General features: G+C 38.5%; 1 protein-coding gene across 2 annotated transcripts in view; it reads right to left on the bottom strand.

The window, feature by feature from the left end:
* Positions 1-1,602, bottom strand: part of LOC120777790 (protein phosphatase 1 regulatory subunit 3B) — a 32,145-nt gene extending 30,543 nt beyond the window's left edge. For both annotated transcript variants that reach the window (XM_040109320.1, XM_040109317.1), the window contains exon 1: positions 1,336-1,602. The gene's annotated coding sequence lies outside the window, so the exon portion shown is untranslated. The remainder of the gene's footprint in view (positions 1-1,335) is intronic.
* Between the last annotated feature and the right edge of the window lie 16,429 nt (positions 1,603-18,031).

The raw sequence follows: 18,031 nt of genomic DNA, 5'->3' as shown, positions 1-18,031 counted from the left end.
AGTACAGCTGGTGCCTTGGAGCCCATAAAACGTATGTAAACACAGGGTGTGTGGGTTAGGGTTCTTGCGTTGATTTAATAGTAATGCTTTTTGTATTAGTCAGCCGCGCACTGGTCGCTCTAAATCATATGTTGTGTTCGCAGTATTTTATAGGCGGGCATTAGTCATGCGATAGCAGTGATAACACAATTTTTTGTATTGTTCGAAGTTCTTGAGGGTTTTGGGATTTTTAAAAGAAAAGAACGCTTTTTTATTGATTAATTGCAAATATTTTTCGTATTTTTTAGGTTCTTGAGTGTTTTGGGACTTTCGAAAGAAAAAAAATATTTTTCGAATCTTTGGTGCGTTTGGCGATTTTTGAAAGAAAAAAATTATGTTTCTTATTTTTTCGAAGTTCTCTAGTATTTTCTTGGGATTTTTGAAAGAAAAAAAATATTTGTAAAATTTTTGCGATTTTTGAAAGAAAAAACTTTTTGGTTATTGATTAATTGCAAATATTTTTTTGTATTTTTCGTGGTTTCTGAGTCTTTAGCGATTTTTGGAAAAAAATTGTTATTGATTAATGCAAATATTTTTCGTATATTTTCGAGGTTCTTCAATGTTCGGCGCTTTATTTTAACACTCTTAACATTATCATATATTAATTTGTAGTTTTTTATTATTATTATAGAATTTTTTAACTATTTCCGTCGAATTTTTTAGCTTTTTGCTTGCCTCATCACTGTCACCATAGCTTAAAAGTTCTAATATACTTTTAACTTCAAAAAAAATATGTACATATGTATGTATGTCCAATATCTCACTCATAAATTCATAAATTAACGCAGGCGATTTTTCTCGCATTTTCTATGTCACACAAACGGCTAGCCCACGCTAATAATTATAGTTTTTCGCTTTGACGATTTTTTTAATAATTCTTATATGCTGCTAGCGCCAAAAGGATATTATTATGTATCAATATATATGTTTTCGTGTATATAAAATGAATTATGTGCGCCCCAAATCTGGCACAAGCCACATTTTGTTGCTGTAATCTTTGGCGATCACGCTGACGCGTCATGCTCGTAACTAAACGAATAGCTAATTAAGCAACGCGTTTCGTGTCGCTTACGTCGCGTATAAGACGAAAAAAAACTTAAAAAAATAGCATAAAATAAACTAAAGGTAAATTTCAGTTTGTAAGTGCTGCAGCCTGCCGCCTGTTTGCATATATTTTTGGTATACTTTACAGCACAGCTCGTGCAGGATCTGTGCGTTTTTCATACTTAAGACACTCTGTGTTTCGTAAAATTTAATTTTCTCTACGTTTGCTTGCTGGCCTTTCACCACACGTACCGTATTTTATACAATTGCGTTGTGTACTTTCTTCTATTATGTTGTTTGTGCGTTAAATTAATTTCAATTATTTTTGTTTGATTTTATTATATATTTTATTGGCGATCGTTGCCGTTCGTGGGTTGGACGAATTTCTTGTTTGTTTTGATTTTGTAAACCGTGCGCGTTCACTGCACCAGCGTGTGTACGTTCGCTTCGGTGTGGAGCAGACGAATGTCGAGCTGTTTTGCCGGTGGCTCGCCAACAAAACTCAACTAAACGCTGAAAATCGACTCGATCGACTAAACAAACCAACAGCGCAGGCCAACAAACAACCGATGCGGCCGTATCACCGCGCGACCGAGCACGAATCGTTTTCTCGCGCTTATGTGTGTTGTTGTTTTAGTGTTGACTCTCATATGCCGTGTGCTGCATATCTCACTCATATTGGCTTAGCTCACTTTTTGTTGTTGTTATGCGAATACTCCTAGTAGCATAAAGAGCAGCTGCCAGCAGCTCTCAACCTGATTCGATGGGAGGCATGCGGGCTGACAAATAACAAACAGCCGAAACGGCTGGTAGGCAGGTACGACGGCGGTAAGCGAGACAAGCTGCCTGTGTGTATGTATGAGCGCTCTGGCCGTGCATTACAAGCACATATGGGGTGCTCACAATCATGCGAGCACCCAGGGATAAGTAAATGCTGCTGTTATCGCTTAAGAACAGTGCGCTGTCGCACCGAAAGCGTTGAGTAAAATTGTTCCTGATCTTTTTCGAGCCGAAACGCGTAAGTTCTGGATATTGAGATAAGGAAACATGCGTATTAGTTGAGTATATGTACAATGTCACTTGGTTTATATGATATGTAGCCTTCAGGAAAGTGTTTATTTCGAGTATTTTTGAGAACATGATATCAAGAGGAAGGATTTATTTCGAATATTTTTTGGAACATGATTTGAAGACCTGTGAAATCGGCACACACCAATATGGGTGTTAAAGTGCTCCCACAAAGTAATTCCTTGAAACTACGTTAACGTTATAAGATTTGACATTTGATGACAGTTAGAGAGCACATTTCCTTGGTTAAAGTTTCTTTAAGTCAAAGCCTCTTGCATTGATTGGTTATCTGTGATAAATATCATACATATGTATATATGTACTATTATTTAGAGAATAATTAAAGGTTCCGAACATGGATTCATTTCCTGAAGATATGCTATAATAAAACAGTGCAATGAAAACCCATACAAAATGTATCTAACCTTGAAATTAAGAAAAACATATTTAAATTCCTTCAAAAATAAATAATTTTCGGCAGCCTACCCAGTGTAAGAAAGGTTAGCGTTTCACTATTGGGACCTTTAAAGCGTATTCTTCAGGTATCTATGCGAGTAGGTCCATTTGCATTAGTTACTATGCCAAATATGAGCGCGATACAATGGAAAACAATTTCGTACAAAGAATTTGTCTCAAATTTTGTATTTCTAATCAAATTTCGTGTTCGAAATCATTATGAATGTTGAAGAAGGCTTACGGCGATTCGAAAACACAAGCCTACGAGTGGTACAAAGTCTTCAAAGACGGTCAAGAGATCGTTGATGGCATACCTCTTTCTGGACGATTTTCGACCTCTTCAACTGATGAGAATATTAAAAAAGTGAAGGATAGGGTGCTTTAAAATCGCCAGGCAAGTATTAGAGAGATGGCAAGAGAGCTCGATATCTCTCACGAGTCCGTTCGAATAGTTTTGATGAATATTTTCGGTATGAAACGCCTGTTTGCTCGACTCGTCCCGATAAAGCTGATTTTTTTTTTTAAAGAATACGATTTTGACCGAATAGATCGGTTCAAATCGATCACTAAAGCATATAGCCGCCATACAAATTGACAGGTCAACATTAAGTCATCGTACGGAAGCATTTTTATTTGTGATAGGTAGTCTCAATTAATCATTGTTTCTTCAAAAAAGAGTTAAGTATATAATTTTTTAATGCTTTGTCTCTCTGATAAAAAACAGCATGCTTTAATAATCAGTTGGTTTTTTGGATATTTTTCGGACTAAGTTTAAACAATAAATACTTGATAATATTATTAACTTTTCACAAAGAATTTCAATAATGTAACCACACTTTTTTATCAATATCGTCGCCTTGAGTAGCATGCACACGACCAGGGAAATTGTAAAATCTGCTCTGTGGTTGCTGCTGTCTCTCCATATTATACTTACAAATCTACTCATTTATATTTAATTAAATACATATGTTAACATTTGAATATACAAGAGCAGATAATGCATTTTGTTGAGAGCAAGAATGCAGTTGAGTGAGTGTGCCACACATATACAAACATACATACATATAACGATCATGTCTTCGCTGACGGAGAGTGCAACAGGGCAGGCGTTCAATTTTTATTTAACTTTTTGCGTACGTGACCAAATGAGGGTTGCCATGTATCAGAAGAACATATATTTTGGGTATGGTTATGTATGTAAATAGATTATAATTTTAACTGCAGTTAGTAAATGCAATAAAATTTAACTGAATATAAAAAATATATTTTTTTAAAATATTTTTAAAGGTTAATTATTGGAGGATGGAGCCATGTGTAGAAGTTCTGAAATTTTAATTTTTTTTTATAAGTGTCTGACAAAAATCCAATTTTCAGTTTTTTTCTTCGTCCAAGTTCTAAGTTAAGGTTTAAACTAAAACACGTATTTTTTTTTACTTTAGATGATCCTGTATGAGTTATCATGCCAACGTGGGTCTCTGTTTGCTGAGGGATTACCGGAAATGGCGCCGCAATGGCCGAATTTAAAATATTTTTTCCAAAAAATTTCAGAATTTCTTTGTTAGTGTATGTGTGTAAGAATAAATAATTAAATAAAAAAATATTTAAATTTTTATATAAGAAAAAAATTGTTGAAAAAGGCAGTTTTCAGCCGATTCTGTAATGTTAAAATAAAAACTAAGAAAATAAGTGTAATAGTTATAACCGAGAGACGACACTTATGGTTGAACTACAGCTTCATAAATAAGAGATATTTATAACATTCCAGCATCCTTTCGTGTCAGCTTCAACATAATTTATAAAAAGATTATTGAACTGCAAATTTATATAACAATCAGTAAATAACGATGTGGGCAACACGCCCACATTTCTTTAAAACACTTCTGTAAAGCATTTCCAGTGACAACGTTGACAATGGTTAACTATCATTAATTGCCAGCTTCCTTGGCACATATTTTAGTTTTCAAATACTTGTCGCACTAAATTTGTCCCCAGTAACCCTCAGTCACGCTTTCAGCACACCGCAATAAAAAAAGCCATAAATCAATTTCTGCTGTCCGCAACTCCACTAATTAAAATACTGTTGGCAGCTCTACTTCGGCTGGCGTTCGGGGAGTTAATAGCGAGCGAAGCCATGTATTCAAGTTGTTTGCAATTTGCCGGCTATTGTTGCAGTTGTTGTTGTTTTAGTAAGTGCATACGTTTGGCTTGTCTCGCTGCAGTAATTTATGGACTGCACTGATTATAGACTTTCGGACGAGCATCAATAGTTTACACAGATGTTTCGACATTGCCGCTATTTTAGCTATTTTAAGCATACATATTTACATATGTGCGAATGGCTGTGTGAGCTGCAAACATATACGAGTACATGTGTTGTAAAAACTCATTACGAGTATTGAGTGAGTGTTTCTGCTTATTTCAATTGCTTCCATGCAGCAAGCGTTTCGCGCTCACTAACTCCGAGTGAGCAACACTTGGCGAGCAATGGAACAGGCTGCGGCGCAGCAGCCGCGTTAGCAAACAACGCTGATAACCGGTGTCACAGCGACTGCCGGTTGTCTATGTGTTTGGTGGCCAATTTTTGAAACTTGTCTTTTCCTTTTCCATTATCTGCCACGCAGGTTTTGTTCTACGCTGCTGTTGTTATACCCTGCACAGGGTATATTAAGTTTGCCGAGAAAGCTGGTAATATCCAGAAGGAAACGCCGAAGATCGTTTAAAGCATGTGTAGAGGATATAAAAGCTGAATCGATGAAGGCTCTGATGGCGGTCACGGCGGAGGATTTTTCCAAGTGCTATGAGGACTGGAAAATTCGTTGACATAAGTGTATTGCAGCAGGAGGGGAATGAAGGGGATGAAATGGACCTTTAAATTTGATCACAGTAGTATGTGGTTAGCAAGAAGACCTCAGTCGTTTTAGCCACGTCCCTCGGTCTGCCAACCCGTCTGCCCGTATATACCCGAAATAGTTCCTCGGGGTTTGAGATATCGAACTAAAATTCTGCAAATTATTATTTTCTCCCCAAGAAACTACTCATTGGTCGAAACTCCAAATATCGGACCACTATAGGATATAGCTGTCATACAAACCGACCGATCAAAATAGAGTCCGTATATGAAAAACTTTTTTAGTTGACAATATAACGTCATAAATTTTGGCATAAATTTTTATACCAGACATTTCTACAATTTTCGAAGAAATTGTTCAGATCGCACCACTATAGCATATAGCTGACATACAAACTGAACGATCAAAATAAAGCCTTTGTATGAACAACTTTTTTATTTGATCAGTTAACTTCACGAAACTTGGTTTGGATTATTTTTCAAGACAATGCTACAATACCCGAAGAAATTTTTCCGATCGGACCACTATAACATATAGCTGCCATACAAACTGAACGTTCAAAAGCAAGTTCTTGAACGAAAAACTTCTCATTTTTGTATTAAGAACTTTTTTATGTGTGCAGGGTATTTCAGCTTCAGTACAACCGCACCGAACGTGTTTTCTTGTTTTTTGTTATCTCTCTTCGAAGATATTTTTGTTTCGGTAGAAATATCAACGCCTCCGTGCCACATGCATAGACGACCGCGCGGACCAGCGTTAGGCCGGTTGAATTTTCCTGCGGCAAACGCTAATTTCACGCATTTCAAAAAGGTAGCCGCCCCGAACACACACACACGCACATAAACAAGCGCGCGACCACAAATAATCACTTAATTTATTGTTCATAGTTTTATTGTTGCCATTTTGTTTCGCGTTCAAACAATTGGCCTTTCGGCAAATGGCTTAAGATCGGAAATGCGCATGTAGTGTAAGAGATTAGACAGCAAGATATTTCTGATATTATTTATAACAGGTTGCAGTGCCCAAATCCATATTTATGTACTTACTATGTATAAAGCGGTGGGTCCAGTCTCAGCAGAAGCCGTGCTGGATTTGCAGTCTTTTGTAGTTTTAAAAAGTTTGTTTACGGCGCCTGGTACTTTTCATACAAAAGGTTATCTGCTAAACGCTTAATTAGTTTATTAGCAGGATTTGCTTATCAGCAACACAATGCGCTGTTCCACTTTGCGCATCCCCTTGCTTGCCAGCGCTCAAGCGCAGAAGTAGTGACTGGCTTCAAAGCAGCTAATCCAGCTATTTTTACTTAGAATAATAATAGATGTTTTTCGAGAAAATTATATTGATTTTAAAAATAAACACAAAATGTCATAAATATGATAATATATAAAAAGATATACTTTTTTTCTGAATTTTTGTATATTATATTTGGCACAAATTGGCCTCAAAAATGAGAGCGCGGACTAAAGGTTATATATATACATACGTATGATATATAACTTTCAAGAGTCAATGAACTGTTGATCTTAGACACTACAGTTCCATTAAAAAATATTTTAAAACTGCCAAAATATAACTAGAAATATTTAGATTCTCACTAGAAAAATTTGGACTGACTTTTGATAATGAATATTATCTCTGAGTGAATTTACATATATTTTTATGATCGCATATTCTATTTTTTTTTTATATCAACAGCTATTTATAGCTCAGAATACTCTATCTCTCCTCACACATCTAGGCTTAAAAGGTAGTCGAAACCTCGTATACGAAGACTTTGTGTGGCGAAATAGTTCAGACAAGCTTCGCTGAGGGAATAGGTTTAGTTAGGTTAGGTAAGATGATACTGGCAGGTTATATATCATATATGGATCTTTAGTAAGGTCAGTCTATAGGTTCAGTTTAATTTTAGCTGAAGTATTCGCCGTATAATGCGTCAAAGCCTTTAGCGAACTTTAAGAGCGACTTGATATGTAATTTAGATATTTCATCTAACAATCTGAGACGCGATCTAGATATTATGAGGTTGTATATAAGCATAGGACGTGTTCCAGCGTCTCTCGACTTGATATCTAATTTTGAAACTCCATCTTGGCACATGAACAGCGAAACTCTTAGATATCTGAGACAAGTTCTAGATACTCTAAGGTTGGATATAAGCAAACAAGGTGTGCTAGCGCCTCTCTTATGTCAACTTCCCTGTAATATCTGCATGTTTCGTCGTTCTTATACCCATCCGGCATGTACATATATGATGCCAGTAAGTTGTGACCTGTCAAAAGGCCAACAACCGTCCCACAGTCCTTTCGAGACTTGGTAAGTAAAAGCAGGTTCTTAGCGATCCTGCATTTTCTTAAGGCATTTCCTCTCAGCCTGATCCCCCTGACATTCCTTTCGAAAATTTCATTGTGTATCGTGTTTAGTGATTTTCATCTTTCATGTACTGGTTTGGTAGGTAGACGGTTGGCACTTTTGGCAACTTTATTAGCTTAGACCTCAGTATATATGCAGCCGCTTTCCGTCCGCCACTACATTTACTGCGACGCTGCGTACAAGGACAGACTCTGATTTAATGCGATGCGACATTATTGCCGCCTGGCTATATATATTGACCTCATTTATGTAGTTTCTTACTTTGTTAGGTTTCTCAGCCGCAAAGACTTTCGTTTGGAAGATACAGCAGTATGCCGGAAGCTTGAAAAATCGCCTGTGATGCGTTGTTAGCTATCTCAGTCGCTTTCCCACTGAAAGATATTGCAGTATGCCGGAAGCTTGAAGGATCGTCTGAGATCCAGCTCCGAAGAAATCATTTGAACTTCCACAACTTTAGCGTTATTAGCCATCTCACCCGCTTTCTTGGCCGCAAGGACTTCCGCCTAAAAGATACTGCAGTATCGCGGAATCTTGAAAGGTCGCCAGAGACCCAAGTCCGAACAAAATATTTCGGCTCCCACACCTTTAGCTTTGTTAGTTATCTCAGCCGTTATCCTGGCCACAAAGACATCCGCCTGGAAGATACTGCAGTATGCCGGGAGCTTGGAGGCTCGCCTAAGATCCACCTCCGAGCAAAAGATATCAGCTCCCACAAATTTAGCGTTGGGAGCTATCTCGGCCGATTTCTTGGCCGCAAAAAATTCCGTCGCAAAAAAAGCTCGAGATCCAGCTCCGAGCAAAATATTTCGGCTCCGAAAACCTGGAATATACCGCAGTATCCTGGAAGCATGGAGCATTTCCTGAGATGTAGCTCCGACATCTACCCTCTTTTGGTGTGAATTGAAACCTTCTATCCCAAATAAAGCAAAGGGTATGTGGTCTATTGTATTCCTTAAGTTAACAGGCTTTTCAATAAAATCTATTCACAAGCCTTCCATAAGTGTTCATATTTGGGACAAAATTGTAATTTGACAATTTAGGTTTAAATAGCTATTTTATAATTTTCTCAGGTTTCAAGATACGAAAAACTGTCAGATTAATGACAAACGTCATAAAACACCCACACTCCTGGCTTAAAAGTTACAGCCGAAGCAAAAATTTGGGTCTTTATAAGCCGGTTTGAACGTGACACCCTGAGAACAATATCACAACATGAACAAGCGGCCGAAAAAACGAGTTGACTGTGCTCTAAACACCGAGTGGGTAGCAAAACTGCAGCGAGAAGAATGCATAACGAAGCACAAAACCAATATGCAAAAGTATTGCCAGCATTAAATGATTTTCTTTGTAGCGCCTGCGTCGTTTGGTGTTAAACGTGGCGCAATTGTTGTTGTACCAGACACTGCTGATGCGGAAATTGAGCCAGTTTCGAATTGAAAATAGATGTGGATGCCAAGATAACAGCAGACAATACGACGTAGAGGCGAGCCGCCTGCAAGCCGAATGCCACCAAACACGAAACGAACGATAAAAGGCGCGCGGCACAACAACACAATTTACATGACCCACCGTATGCGACGACGAGCTGGAAAATACAATGGGTTAACCACTTTCAGTTGGTTGAGTTTAGGAAAATTGGACAAAAAAATGTGAGGGAATTAAAAAATCTACATAAATAAATTAAGCGTTCAAAAAGCGGCTTGTCTTGCATTACGGCGCGCATTTTTCATAGTGAAATTTTCTATTGCCATAAATTGTGCTATAAAAAGACAATAAAGATGATCGGCTTTATTATTTTATTTCAATAGTGAATTGCCGCCAAACATCCACACATACACAAACGAAGACCTATATATAAATAAGTTGCCTGCAGTTTAGTAACTGTGGGGCAACGCTGCGCCGCTGGCATATGTAAATCAGTGCATTGTCGTATTTTTAGGTTTTCCGATAAATTTCGCTGCGTCTGCAAGCTCCATCAAACCAGCATTGTGAGTGCAGCAGGGGGAAGCTGGTGTAGTGTTGAAAGGCCGCGCCGTCTATATAATAATGCTGAAGTGGGCAATGCTTTTAAAGGAATTTCTTTTTCAAAAACAAAAAAATATTTTCGCTGTTGTTGTTGTCGCTCTGATTGTCGCTTCTAAACGCGCTGTACTGCTTTATTGTTGTCGTTACTCTAATAGTTAGTGTTGTTGCACACATGCAGGTAAATTTTGTATGCAACAAGGCATGTCGCTTGTCAACATTTCAACGCAACAAGATTTCCATACCAAATGCAAAGGCACGTACAAATACATACGTATACAAAAACAAGAAAAAAAATGTTAACATCGGCTGCAACGGGGTAATAATACCCTTTACAAATATGAAATATTGGCTACAAGAATTTTTTTATCGGCCAGTTTGTATGTCAGCTATATGATATAGTAAACCGATCTGTACCATTTCAGCAGAGATTATACCTTTGTTTTGGGTAATAATGCATGTAAAATTTCGAGATAACATCTCTTCAAATAAAAAAGTTTCTCATACAAGCATTTGATTCGGATCGTTTAGTTTGTATGACAACTATATGCTATAGTGTTCTGATCTGAACAATTTCGGCAGAGATTATACCTTTGTTCAGGATAATAAGATATGCCGAATTTCGAAAAGATATCTTCTCAAATAAAAAAGTTTTCCATACAAGCTCTTGATCCAGTTCGTTCAGTTTGTATGACAGCTATATGCTATAGTGATCCGATCTAAATAATTTCTTAGGAGATTGCACCACTGCTTTATACAATAATCCACACGAAATTTCATAAATATATCTGCTCAAAATAAAAAGTTCCCATGCAAGTACTTTATTCGGATCCTTCAGACGACATTTTATAGGGTCTCCGGGGTTTCCTTCGGGTGTTAAAAACATCGTGGCGAACTTAATAATACCCTGTTTAGGGTATAAAAGTACACATGCCTAGGCTTACACGTTTAAAGGTGCGTACAAGCCGCATGGAACCACTTACAAACTTCTACTATATACTATATATATTTTTTCACTGTAAAACATTTATTTTGTGCCTACGAAAATGTATATCTGTATGCGCCTTTATATAGAGTATGCAGCCTTGTAGCGCTTGCACACATTTTCGTGTTTAAATGACGCTACAACAACACGCTACCAATCAAATTGATTACTCACTATTGCTCCAATGGCTTCGGCCGCTTCGGTCGCCTCGATCACGCCGGGCAATATTTGTCGCCGCATGTGTTTCAATTTTACGACCAACATAATCACAACAACTGCATTGCAACAACAACAATTCGTTATTGTTTGACAAACAAAAAACGTCGACGAAATTGTCTTTACACAACTTACTATTTTGGTAATTAAAATCAATGGGGTGCGGCAGCGACAAGGAAAAAGACAATCTTAAAATGTGACAAAGCCTAAAAATGACTTTAATTTCCATACCCTTCATGAAATGGTATTATAATTTAGAGGTAATATCAATAGCTATTTGTGCAAGGTTGCCCTCATGTGTGAAAAAAAGTTTTCGAAAATCATTCCCTTTTTATTTTGTGTTCAATCCTTTTCACTAGAGAATCTATATCATATATGTACATATGTGTCAAGCACTTAATACGATCATTAATGAACTAAGTAGACGATTTTCGAAGCCCTTAAAAGATATGTAGATGAACACAGTGACGCCCTTACTTTTTTGCTGCTCTAATTGATGACTGTCCTTACTGATAATGATGTGTCTATCTAAAACCATTAATGTTTCAACAAGGGATAAGATGGAGCACAGATGATAAAATTTTGATTTTAGTGACATGAAGAGTGCTAATCAATAAAGTAGATGAAACAGAAAAGGTAGTTGAGTTGTTTTATATAGAATTAAGGAGTTTGGTGGTTGAAAAAGGAAGAGTTATGGACATAGCGAAATTCAATCAGACTATTTTTTCTCAAGATTGGACTTCCATAGGGACTTCCAGCTGAGAATATCGTCAAGACCTGAGTGAGGAAGAGGTTTAGCAGCGGAGGAGAAAATAGACTGCAAAAAGCAAAAAGCAGACGAGTTGGCTAAGACAGGAGCCTCGCTAGATGGCTACATGTCGCTAGATGGCGACATGGAGCATGGCAAAGAAGATGCAACGATCTACCTGAGCGCATAACTGCAAAAGCCATATGTGAAGTAGTAAATCAGAAATACACAAAGTTTCTACCCATTCTTGAAAAAAGAGAGTGTAGGAACATGATTTAAATATTCATTGGTCTTAGTTTGATGGCGGCGCACGCCTGCAGAATGGGACTGTCAAATCGAGAAGACTGCATTAAATGTCAAGAGCAAGGCATTTGAGAAAAAATGCACCTACACTTGTGCGCTTGTTACACATTGGCAACGCAGTGACTCAAAAATTTGGCCACGTCGTGAGAGACCGGAGGAGGCAGCGTTACTGAGCCTGTTGCGCAGGTATTCTGGAGTATGACTGCTACTCATGGATTACTTCAAGGCACTTAATCTACTTCACCTGGTATCGCTGAGGACCATCAGGTGTCCTATGCATGGATCATTAGCCTACTAGACTAACCAAACCAAACATACTAGACGATCGCGTATCGCTATCATCTTTGTTATTTCGATCTTACTTAGCTTTGATGAAAATTTATTTTGAGTTTTAATGCGGGCATCTCTACCAAAGGCTTAAGATTTTGCCAGCATATATGTAAATGTGGCTCCCAAAAAAATATACCTAAAACCTTCTTTAAGCAAACTGCGTTATTTATCTTTCCTGTATGAGCGACAATTTATTTACATAGCAAAGGTGTGTCGAATCGATATTATTTATTTCACAATAAATTCAAACTCATTTCTTACTACTCTCGCAGGCGCAGTCAAGGAGTAAGCAAGCAATTACTTGTAAGTATCGGTGCTTGCCACAAATTTATGTGGAATCACATCCCATTTCCTCAACAACCGGCAAACTGAAAATTTTCAATGAATGCCTCCATCTATTATGAGCACAATTGTAGTTATGCCACTTGTCTAGCTCACTATGCCTATATGATGGTATGTATAAATGTCAGTATATATGTTTGTCGGTATGTATGCGGCAAGCTTGTGAAAATATTGTTAAGTACGCTATAAAGCCGCCGGTCCGAAAGCATCGCTCATTTTTACATGTAATTCCACTTGAGTTGCCTCCGCGGCTGCCATGGAGTGCATGCCGTGGCTCGGCGGACTGGGCTCGGAGCCGACCTGGGCCGCTTGTTAAGCGCAATCGCTGAGTTGTGATAAAAATGAATGTTCGCCCATGAACAGATTGTGCGTGTGTGAGTATTTAAGTGAAAAGCGCGCTGGCGACTGCAGGCATACAAGAGGGCTTTCTACATTTACATGAGTGCACATGAGACAATTCGAGCAAGTTTGTGCGAGTGTGTGTGTGTGTGTTGGAAACGTCACTTATGCATATTAATGTGCATGATCATGCGCTTAATTGAACGCTCGTGTGCGCTGGCATTTCTTTACCCACTTTTTTTGTGCGCGCAATTGCTTTTTCGTTTGTAATGTACTATTGTTGCTTTTGTTTTTTCCTATTTATTTTATACTTTTTGATTTTCATAACAAAACTTATTACAATTTAAAGACAGATTTTTGCTTTGCATTTGTGACATTCCAGACTTTTAGTGGAGCAACGCTGGCGGCTGGGAGCACAGGTCCGAGAGACATTCGGATTTGTGGCATGCGACTAGAACGGTGGTGGTGCTTGAGTGCGCTGATGACAAGCGAATCGCAGTTAAATGTCCAAGAAAAAGCATTATTAATAAAGCAACAACAAGCTGAGGTGCCGCTTTAATGTGAAGAACTACAATAATAACTTCAATAAAATGCAACAACAACAAAATGCAGCAGTAACAACAACAAAACAACATCAAAAGTTACAACAAAGCAAACAAATAACAACAAACGAACAGCAACAACAACAGACATAACAACAATAATAACTACAAGAACAACGATTACAACAACAACAACAACAACAAAACCAACCTCAAAAGTTACAACAAGACAAAAACAATAACAAAACGTACAGCAACAACAACATATGTATGTATGTATATAACAACAAAAATAAAAACAAAATCAAAAAGCGGCAACAACAACAACAAAAACATCAAAAGTTACAACAAAAAAAACAACAGCAAAAAACAGCAACAGATATACATAACTTCAACAGCTTCAACAACAAAAACAACAACAACGAAAAGAACAACAATCAAAATAGAAACAACAACAACAACTTCAACAGTTACAAGAAAAACAATAACATAGACAACAACATTTACGGCAAAACCAACAGTTACAACAACAGCAACCAAATCAATGCAAATAAGCAACAGCGTCGCAACCGGTTGGCAGCCGCAGCCTGTTTGACCAAACCAACAACAACAACTAGACGTACGCTAATAGAGTGAAATAAAAGTCGGCACAACAACAATAAAAGCAAGCGACGTCAGCTTGTAGGCGCAGCACGTAGTCAACGTTCTAGGCCACTGCTCCTTTATTAAATCACCTACGACAGGCGCAACGCAGCAATTTTATATATGTAGTCTTGCAAGAACAACAACAACCCACAGCAATGTGGCAATTGTTCGTAGACTTTGTGGAGTGGCTTCTGCTGTGATTGCTCAAGTGCATGCAGATGTATAACATATGAAGTGCTACAACAATGAAACTATATTGCTGCAACAAGAACAACAACAGCAACGTGCACAGCAATCGTAACAGCAATGCGAATGCAAACTGTACAATAGCAGTAATAAAAAAGTGCTGGCGGCAATAGCGTTAGCAACTTGACTATCTAAATAACAAAAGTCAAATGCAACAACAACAACAACAACAACACACAATGGCAATAGCTGCGAAATCTCCAACGGCAGCAACAGCAACAGTCACTTATCATCGTCAATGGCGATCATTTGTTGATCGCTGCACTACATACAAATATACAAGTACTTACACGCATTCACACACATAGAGAAGCGGCAAATGACTGGCACAGCAGCTCAAAAAGGTTGCGACCATGGAGCTTCCGAATGGACCGGCAATTAAGGCTTGCCGGCTGCTAGTTAGTCTTTTTATGCCATTGCATACATAAACAAGAGAAAACGAATCGGCTGTACCGAAGCTGTAATACCCTTCGCAGGTGCAATTTCTTTAAAGAATAAAAGGTATATTTTTTTAAAGATCGGACGATCGTTATCTGAGGTTGTGGCGATGCTTCAAATAATAATCTATACAAAATTTCGAGGTCTTATGCTACAGTGGCGCGATATCGGCGGTTCCAAGAAATGTTCATCTTATGTAGGAGAAAGACGTGTGCGAAATTTCAGATAAAAAAAGAGTTAGATGAGTAGGACCAATTTTGTTTGAACGTTAGAGCATAAATAATTATGAGAAGGTTCGGGATTTTAGGAAGAACTCTCCAAAAGGAGATATTAGGAAGCATTCCGTAATGTATGTAAACTATGTCCAGGCAACCATATCGGTGCTGCGTACATTCCTTTTTCTTCTTCCTTATTGGCGTAGACACCACTTACGCGGTTAATGTTAAACCAGCGCAGCCGCGGTCTCTTGATTCGCTAAAAGATGTCAATGCCGCCGTATATCTCGTACAGTTCAACGTTCAATCGACTGCTATACTCGCCGTTGCCAATGCGCAAAAGACCATAATTCTTCCGCAAAACCTTTCTCTCAAACACTCTTAAGGCCGACTCATCAATTGATGTAATTGTCCATGCCCCTGCACCAGACAGGACGGGAATGATGAAGTACTTGTAGAGTTTGGTCTTTGTTCGTCGAGAACTTTTTAATTACCTACTCAGTCCAAAGAAGCTCCTATTGACAAGAGAGATTCTGCGTTGAATTTCAAGGCTTTGCAGTCTTTGGCCGTTAAAAATCCGGGTCCATTCCGATTATTTAGACGCGACTATCGTGTGAACGGTATTATGCAACTGTATAAATTTTGAACTTAAGTCCGACTAGCTGTAAATACTAAATTAATAGCGCAAAGTAAATTTTCTTCTGGCATGCAAGCCGGTATAGTTGGATTTTCTGCGGCTTTACACCTCATACTCAAGTATTTATGTGTATTAAAAGTAAATACATGCCGAAGTAGACATATATTGGTATGTCTGTAATTTCACGGTTGCCACATCAAGTCACATTTCTCCATTCATACGTCCAACCAAGTGTTTGCATTACGAGCGCTGGCATGTCTTGCCAGCGTGAAGCTTTTACGCGCACAACTCTGCAGGCGAGTCGCTATGGACTGGTATGTGGTTGTAATGCCAAGTGTGCTGGAGTGCTTCAACAACTTGTGCTCATCTCAAGAAATGCACTTGTGGCATTTTACTCCGTCCACTCAAGACTGCGCATGAGTACCGGCTTATGCTTATGTAGCTTTCTATTTGTATATTTATTTACTCGCGTGTGTTTCTGCTGCATTTTGAGTGGCTCTCGATGTGTGGTAACATAAAGTAAATATGTTTCTAATATCTATCATTTAATTACGATTACCGTTGAATTTGGAATTTTGGTTTCGAGGTGCCAAAAATAGATGCGCGTCCATTCTTAAACAAATTCAAATTGAAGTCCAGTGGAAAAGTTTTTACGTAAATGCGACCAACACCCTTATCGACAGCCGAGCCATCGATAGCAAATTATCAGCAGGCGGGCGTTTGTGTGAGTGCTTCTTTTGTCAGGTAAACACCCGAAGAATGCTTGCGTTCATTATGCAGTGTTTACTGATAATTATCGCCATTTCAAATAACTTGCAATCTAGAATGACTACTATTAAATTTTTAGTAGCTTTGGGCAGGAGAACATTCTTTCAAGTTTGCCCACTTTTTTTTTGCAAGAACAGTAGCAGCAAGCTGCAAATGCATACGCTTATGGCAGATAAATATTCGCTCGCATTTAAATATTTGTGCAAGCCGGTATCCTGGCTGCTTTGTTGTTGCCTCGGAACTAGTTTCCACTGGGGCATTTCCAATGATTGGCGTACTTGATTTTTAGCTTAACAAGAAATTGCAGCGACGTTCCTGCACAACATTATGGCGGCGTAAAAATGTTGGATACAAAATTTTTCAAAATATTAAAAATAAGTCTGCAATTTTTTTCCAAAAAGTGGAACATATGATTTCAGAATACTATTGGTAAGCACTGAGATTTGATTGATTTTTTTTTTTAGATATGTGGTTTTCAGTTAGGATGGAGCCATGTGTAGAAGTGAGAAGGAAGTGAGAAAAGTGCTCTGAGCTCTTCTAACCGACCGCAATTGGGGCCGTACGCCAGTAATAACCCGTTGAATGTTCTCTTCCAAGGCGTCAATCGTCTTGAGCTTATATGCGTGGACAAGCGACTTTAGATCACCCCACAAAACTAGTCCATTCAGCGAAATAAGGTGCTCACCAAAGTTTCCTTCGTTGGCTGTATGGCATGTAACACCGTCTTGTTGGAACAAAAGGCCATTATTCGCATAAAGCACACCAAATAGTGACTTTTCAGAATTGACCAAAGGTGTAAAGAATGAAGTCACAAGATTAGTTCACCGCGCCTTCCTCAAGGCATCTTTGGCAAAGTGTGACCGAAAGAACATCCTTTGAACCGTGTATAAACCACTTCAGCACTTCAAATATGTGATACGGTGCACCTCTTACTCCATGGTCCGCACTCTCTAATAGTATTAATGCCTGTTTCTCTACGCGAAAATCCAGCACAACTTGTCACCCACGGTCCCGACAAACCATGAACAACAGCAACAACTTACGAAATATTCAATTGAAGTTTGCATTTCTGTAAGCTCTCTCTTCGCATTTTCCAATTATAATCATGATTCTTTTTTCTCAAGGCATTGTGCCCCCTTCTAACCTGATTTCGTCGCGGCCGACGACCGACGGTTGGCAATTGCGCATGGCGCATTGCAATTTGCTTTGTGCTGCATTAATTGCTTCGTCTGCATAAATTTTCATTGTGGGTTGCAATGTGATCGCGCTCAATGATCGCGCACTGCCAGCTAGCCAGCCGACAACAACATTCAGCATTGAGAAGCAACAACAAGCGCATTGCAGGCGAATTGGTCGCAGTCTGGCGCATTTGCGTAGATGCGTGTCTCCGGATTTCCTCTTGAATTTTAATTTAATTGAAAGACTTTTC

This window comes from Bactrocera tryoni, chromosome 5 (genome assembly GCF_016617805.1).
Source record: "Bactrocera tryoni isolate S06 chromosome 5, CSIRO_BtryS06_freeze2, whole genome shotgun sequence".
NCBI classification, from domain to species: domain Eukaryota; kingdom Metazoa; phylum Arthropoda; class Insecta; order Diptera; family Tephritidae; genus Bactrocera; species Bactrocera tryoni.
This window is presented reverse-complemented; position numbering and strand designations above follow the sequence as displayed.